The sequence below is a fragment of the Octodon degus genome, unplaced genomic scaffold (assembly GCF_000260255.1).
Source record: "Octodon degus isolate 3935 unplaced genomic scaffold, OctDeg1.0 scaffold00012, whole genome shotgun sequence".
NCBI lineage: Eukaryota > Metazoa > Chordata > Mammalia > Rodentia > Octodontidae > Octodon > Octodon degus.
This window is the reverse complement of record NW_004524588.1, coordinates 27,891,972-27,898,726: the sequence shown is the minus strand read 5'-3', so window position 1 is coordinate 27,898,726 and position 6,755 is coordinate 27,891,972. Positions and strand designations below refer to the sequence as shown.

At 43.4% G+C, this 6,755-nt stretch overlaps 1 pseudogene; it reads right to left on the bottom strand.

Moving 5' to 3' along the window:
* LOC101563863 overlaps positions 1 to 6,755 on the bottom strand; it is a 37,208-nt pseudogene extending 30,453 nt beyond the window's left edge.

Genomic DNA, 6,755 nt, shown 5'->3' with positions numbered 1-6,755 from the left:
AAAAAAAAAAAAGAGATCTTTTCTTACCTTTTCACTAGCTGCACCAGCATCTTCAAGATTTGAAACTCTGTCTTTACTTTCACTCAAACAGTTTTGCAAGCTTGTGATTGAGATTTTAAGGTCCTCTATATCTCTTTGACTCTGCTTCATGCGATCTATTTCCTTCCTGTGTTGCTCATTCAAGGAATCCGTCATTTTTCTAATCTCCTCTATTTTTTTTCAATGTCTTCTTTAGAAGGAGTTATTAATTCTTTTACTGCAGTGTTTTTTTCAGATTTGGTTTCCTCCATATGTTTCAGTATTCGATTCTTTACTTCAGATGCTATGAATTCAGAGATTCTTTTTTTATTTCAAAAATTGTTCTGAGTTCCTGTATACCTTTTTGCTGTTATTTCTTTACTTCTGACACTATTAATTCATACATTTCAGCTGAGCTAATGTCCTCTGCACTTGTTCTCAGTGGCCATTGGGTTTCCTCCATACGTTTCCGTATTTGATTCTTTACTTCAGATGCTATGAATTCAGAGATTTCTTTTTTTATTTGAGGAATTAATTCTGCTCTGAGTTCCTCCATACCTTTCTGCTGTTGTTTCTTTACTTCTGACACAGTTAATTCATTCATTTTAGCAGAGCTAGTGTCTTCTGCACTTGTTCTAGGTGGGCTCAAGGCCTGAGATTGCATTTTGCTCCTTGTCTTTATCATTTTGTATAGCACTGACCTCCGACCTTTGATGTAGAGCTTTGGTGCAGTTATAATTTTAGCACCTCCTGAAATTTGGGTGCACATCTATTAAGTTTGAGTTTATCCGGTTATGCCTGACTTGGGTCTAGCTGTTGTGTTTAACTCCTTTTTGCTGTAGCCCTTGGAAGTGAACCTGTTGTGCCTCTCTGGCTCAGGGGACACAGGGGAGCACAGACGCTCTCCCACACACTAGCCGGGCCTGGGCTTGGCTGGATCTAGGGATCCTGAGAGCATCGCAGAAGTTCTCAGTCACTCGGTGGGCTTGGGGGCGGGGGCTCTGGAGGGGTGGAGGTGTCCCGAGGGCCTGGTAGAAGGTCTCACTCATGCAGCGTGCCTGGGCTGGGCTGGGTCTGGGGTCCTGAGAGCATTGCAGAAATTCTCACTCACTTGGCAGGCTTGGGGGTGGGGGCTCCAGAGGGTTTCAGGGGTCCCAATGGCGCCGTAGAGGGTCTCACTGATGCGGTGTGCCTGAGTTTTGGTCTGGGGAGCTCCTGCGGGCGCAGGGAATCTGGAAGCTCTCCACAGGCTCGCCTGGGTCTGGGCTGGCCTGGATCTCTGAAGTTTTCTTCTAGTAATTTTAGAATTTTAGGTTTTACTTTAAGCTTTTCAATAAATTGTGTGTTGATTTTTACCCAGGCTGAGAAATGAGAGTCCAGTCTACTTTCTGCCTGGGGGAATCCAGTACTGTCCATGAATGTGAGTTTGTTTTTTAGTTCTTTCACTGGTCTGGTGGTTATTTTTATGTAAACATCATTTTCAGTAGTGTGTCTGGAAGTAGATGCTGTGATGCCTGCCAGTGTGCTGCTTGCGATCAAGATTGCGTTGGATATTTAGGGCAGTGATGATGAACCATTTAGAGACCGCGTGCCAGAACTGTAACCTAAAAAGCCACTTAACTACTGCAGAATGCCACCACTGCAATTCAGCCTGAATACTAAGGTTTCTGTTTAGAAAACTCAACTGTCATGCGATGCTCAGCTGCTGGAGCGGCCTGGCTTCCAGATGAGAGAGAGCTCTGTGCGCCCGCCGTAGCCCATGTCACAGGTTCACTGCCACCGATGAGTCTTCAATTTCCGTATGAATTTTAGAACTGTTTTTTCTAGCTCCATGAGAAACGCCATTGATACACTGATAAAGTGCACTGAGTCTGTATATTGTTTTGGGTAAGTCACACATTTTACCAATATTCTTTCAATCCAAAAATATAGGAGGTTTGTCAACATTTTAGTCTCCTTCGCTTTCTTTCTTTAGTTTATTATTATTATCTGAAAAGATTACAAAATGGTAAAACAAAAAAAATCTAAAAACATTAGAAATGATATACAACTTCACCAAACAAATCAATAGGAATTCAACAATGGTTGCTATGTTGTATAATGTTCCCTTCAAATTAGTTGTTCAGATTACCAGACATAACCATGCAAAATTGGAAATCAAAAAAAGTTGTAAGAATTTAAGAAGGACCAAAAAAAGAAAAGAAAAAAAAAAAAGAAAAATTTATGCACTGACTGCTCCCCTCTGTAGACTAGCTGAAAGCAGCAGTGCCATTCATAATCTTTATTAAGTTATGATCATTCTATAATTTATTCAGGGCTTTTATCATGAAAGAATGTTAAGTTTTATTAACTGCTTTTTCTGCACCTATTGAAATGATCACAGATTTTTACCCTTCATTCTATTTATGTGCTATATATTAAATTTATTGATTTGAATATGTTGGACTAGCTTTGCTTTCCTGAAATGAAACCCACTTGATCATGGTGCATGATCTTGCTCTGTTGCCTTTGATTCACTACTGCATCTGTGTTCAATATGTATATATATATATACACACACACATATATACATATATGTTTTGTCCTGTTGTTTTTTTCACCCAGAGCAATACTGGCTTCATGAAATCACTTTGGAAGGGCTCCGTCTCTTTCACTTGTATAGATTAATTTGAAAAACATTTGTGTTCTGTCTTTGTTTGGTAAAATCCAACAATGAAACCATCCAGCCCTAGCTTTACTTTATTAGGAAACATTTTATTACTAATTAAATCTTATTACTTGTTATTGATCTACTCAAGATTTTCATATTCTTTTGGTTCAATTTTTGTAGGTCATGTATTTCCAGAAATGTATCTATTTTTTCCAGATTTTCCAATTTGATAGCATATATCTTTTCAAAATGTTCTCTAGTGGTCCACGGCACTTCTGTAATGTTACTAGTCATGTCCCCCTTCTCATCCCTAATGTTACCCCGTCTCACTGCCTCCTTCTCCTTCCTAGTGCCCTCCACCTCCTTCTCTGCCTCTTTCTCACTAGTCTGACTCAAGTTTTGTCCATCTATTGTCTTTTTAAAGGTCCAACTCCATTTCATTGCTGCTTTATACTGTTCATGAGATTATTTTATTTCTGCTCCAATATTTGCTTTTATCTACTAATTTATATATAGATTGTTAAGTCTTTTCTAAAATCTTATCGTTTGGTTGTTTGAGATGTTTGCTTGTTTGTTCTTTGGTGTAGGCACTAGTTGCTATGCGTTTCTTTCTTGGTACTGTTTTGCCTTACCATGCAGATTTTGATAAAGTTTCCATTTTCATTTATTTCAAGGAATTTCTGAATTTTCTTTCTGATCTCCTCAGTGACCAATGTTCTGTAAAAAGCAATGTTTATTCAGTTTCTATTTGTATATTTCTAATGTTTTTCTCGCTTCTGATTTCTAGTTTCATTCCATTGTGATCAGAAAATATACAGGGTATTGTTTCAAGTTTTTCAATTTATTAAGACTTGTATAGGACTTAATGTTTTTGTAGAGAATGCTTCATGTGCTGATGAAACAAACATTCTACAGCTGTTGAATGAAATATTCTCTAATGTGGACCAGGTACTGTTGACCTAGAGTGTAATTTCATTCTGACGTTTCTGTAGCACACGTATTTTGACTGCGTTGACTTTTTCCATCTTCTGGTTTTGTTAGCACATGTTTGCACTGCATTGGTCATGCGAGTTGGTGTGTCTGCATAACAGAGCTTCATGCTTTCTTCATTCCGCTCCCTTCTCTTCCTTCCACCTCCCTCCCTCTTGATTCCCTTCCCATCTGCACAAAAGCCACGCCTCTGTTTCTTATTATCTTTTATCTTGCTTTTTTATATGTAGGATTTCTCATGTAAGAGAAATGGTGATATTTAAGTTTGTGTGTCTCACTTGAATGAACAGTACAGTCTCAAGGTGCATCTATTTTCATCAGCGAAAGCGGGACACTGAGATCCCTATTATTGCAGTAGAGTTGCTTTCTCCCTTTTGGTCATGTGCTTGCTTTATAAAACTGGGTGCTCTGACATTAGGTGTCTATAAGTTTATAATCATTATATGCTCTTGGTTAATTAATCCTTTGATCATTCCTTTTTTTTTTCTGTGATTCTATTTGCTTAAGACATCAGTTTCCATTGTTTCACTTTCAGTCTGTGTCCTTAGTGGTAAAGTAAATTTGTTCTAGGCAACGTACTAGATGTAATTGAAAAATACAGTGAATGTATAAATTTTAGGAATTTATCATAGTAAAAGACACATTCCTATTAACCCCTTTATGGCCTGCATCTAGACATCACCCAGAGTCTCATGTAGTCATAGGTGGGAGCTTTTTGGAGGTGGCTGGATCTGAAGTGTGTAATGCTGGGATCAAGGTTGTGACAACTAAATCAGTCCAGTGATTGGTCTGGCATAGCCCAGCCTGGGTGTGAATGCCATCTGCCCTAGGGTGGGTGCCTTGCTTTCTGCCCACCATGAACTGCTCCCCCTCTGTCACACCACCCTGCCTTGGAACCAGCTAACTATGAAGTAAAACCTCTACAAACTGTGAGCTAAGTAAACCTTTCCTCTCTTAACCTGTGGATGTTAGGTATTTTGTCTCAGTAATGAGAAAAGTAACACAACTCCCTCAAAATACTCCTTGCTTTGAGCACACTTCTTCCACTTTAGGAAGCGATTCTGAAAATCGTCTTTTGAGTGCCTTTAGTTTTGCTCTATGTCTTTGGATATTAGCTATGTAATGTTGAGTTTATTTCCAGTCAGATACCATAATATACTATCCCTACAAGTTTTTTTGCTTGACTGGTGAATCTGGGCACAGTGTGTGCCATATCTGAGTCTGAGACCCACCATCTCCGCAGGTTGTGCAAGAGTAGGGACGCTTTAGCAGTTCAGGCAGGCGTTCTATAGCTCATCCGAGGTTCACCAGGTACGTGTCCTCCTACCGTAGGGTCACCAGCTGCAATTAGGTGATGTGGGTCTCCTCAGCACTATCGGTCCCGGCCTTGTCAGTTGCATGGATGTCTCATTTGTTTGCCCCTGTAGTGCTGGGGCCAAAGCACTTGTTCTCTGAGTAATGCTGGGTGCAGTTCCATGTACTTCACAGAGAAACATGGCGCCCACACCTAGTGCTGATAGTAGTGTGCGATCTGGTAAGGCGAGAGGGCAGCTTATTTGGGGAACCTATGTAGCATGGGGACACTGTTACTACTCTTTGTTGCTATTGTGGGCTTGACCAGAGGACACCCCCCAACCCCTGTAGACACTTGTGGACAGGGCACTGGCTGGGAGTTGTTCTTGCCTCAGTTTCCCCAGCTCTAGTGTTCACCAAGGACTTATTGCTTTGTGGCTCGAACCAGGCAGTATTCCTCAGCTGTGGTGTCTGAATGGGTGACAGGCACACAGATGGCACTGGAGTCTCTGGACCTCTTCTGTGTGCCCTGGGGTGGGGACGATGGCCTGGGCATCCCTCGACTTTTAGCTGCATCTCAGTCTCTAGCAGGGGCAAGCAGAGGCTGGAGCCAGGCAAGTTGAGGTCCCACAGCAGCAAGTGAGTGGCCTGCGGCCGATGGTAGGTCTTGTGTGCTGGGGCAGTGGCAGCCTGTGCCACAGGGAGGTGCTGGTGATGGCCCCAGCACACCTGTGTGTAGGAGAAGCACTGGAAGCTTCGAGTGCTTTCATGGCCTTGTCAGTCATGGGCATCTCTGCCCAGAACTGGGAGGATGGCAAGGGCTATTGAGCCAACGGTCCTCAGCCCTACAGGACTGGGCACATTCCTGGTCCTGGGGTTAGAGAGCAGCGTCCCTGCTACACGTTAGCAGAAGTGCCGTTCTAGAACTGCCTTCAGCACTGCGACACTTACTGGCCATCAGTGAAATGTGTGGATTCTCAGGGATGGGAACATGCCGAGGATTCTGAGCCCTAAGATAATCTAACATCAGGTAACAGGCCCCTTCGAGACGGCTGCTCACCCCAGCACTCCGGAAGGTCACTGGGAAACGAGTTCCTCTTCCCTAGTCGACCACTTCACAGATTTCTGACCTCTTACCTCTTACCTACTTAGGCTGCCGCCTACAAGGGTTGTGAAACTTTTCAGTAGTGAGGATTGGGAGTGCCCCGCTAGCTGGAGTTTGTAGAACTCCTTAACCTTTGCTTCTGGGGAGTGGAGACCTCTGCTCCTAGCAGGGAGTCGGGAACACTGGGGATGTGATTTTTTCTCTTGTGAGCCTGTTACAGATCCTTTTAAAACCTCCTGACAAGAGACAGGAACCTCTGGAATGTGGCTGGATTATAGGAACATTACAGCGTTCTGGCTGTTGGGAGGCAGGGCCTGGAGGGGGAGCCCGTCCGTGGTCCCTGCTGGTGTGATCTGGAAGGGTTGGTCTCACTGCCAGGCTCCTCCCGACTGGCTTTCTGGTGGACATGACGCAAGCACGTTTCCTCTGCATGCACCTGCCTTGGAGCCGTCCAGCTGTGGGCCGAAACCTCTACCAGCTGTGCGCCAACAAATCTCTGCTCCTTTCTTGTGAAGCTTTCAGGCATTTGTTACAGCAATGAGGAAAGTGACGAAGACACCCGCTGTGCCAGGTCTCGGGTTCCAAAGGCCTCCGTTTGCTGCCGGTGAACTCCGGCGCCCGCCCCCAGTCTTGCTTCCATCTGTAGCTACTCACCTCCACTCACCTTTGCTTTCGTCCTTTGTAGAGGTCCTGGCTCAT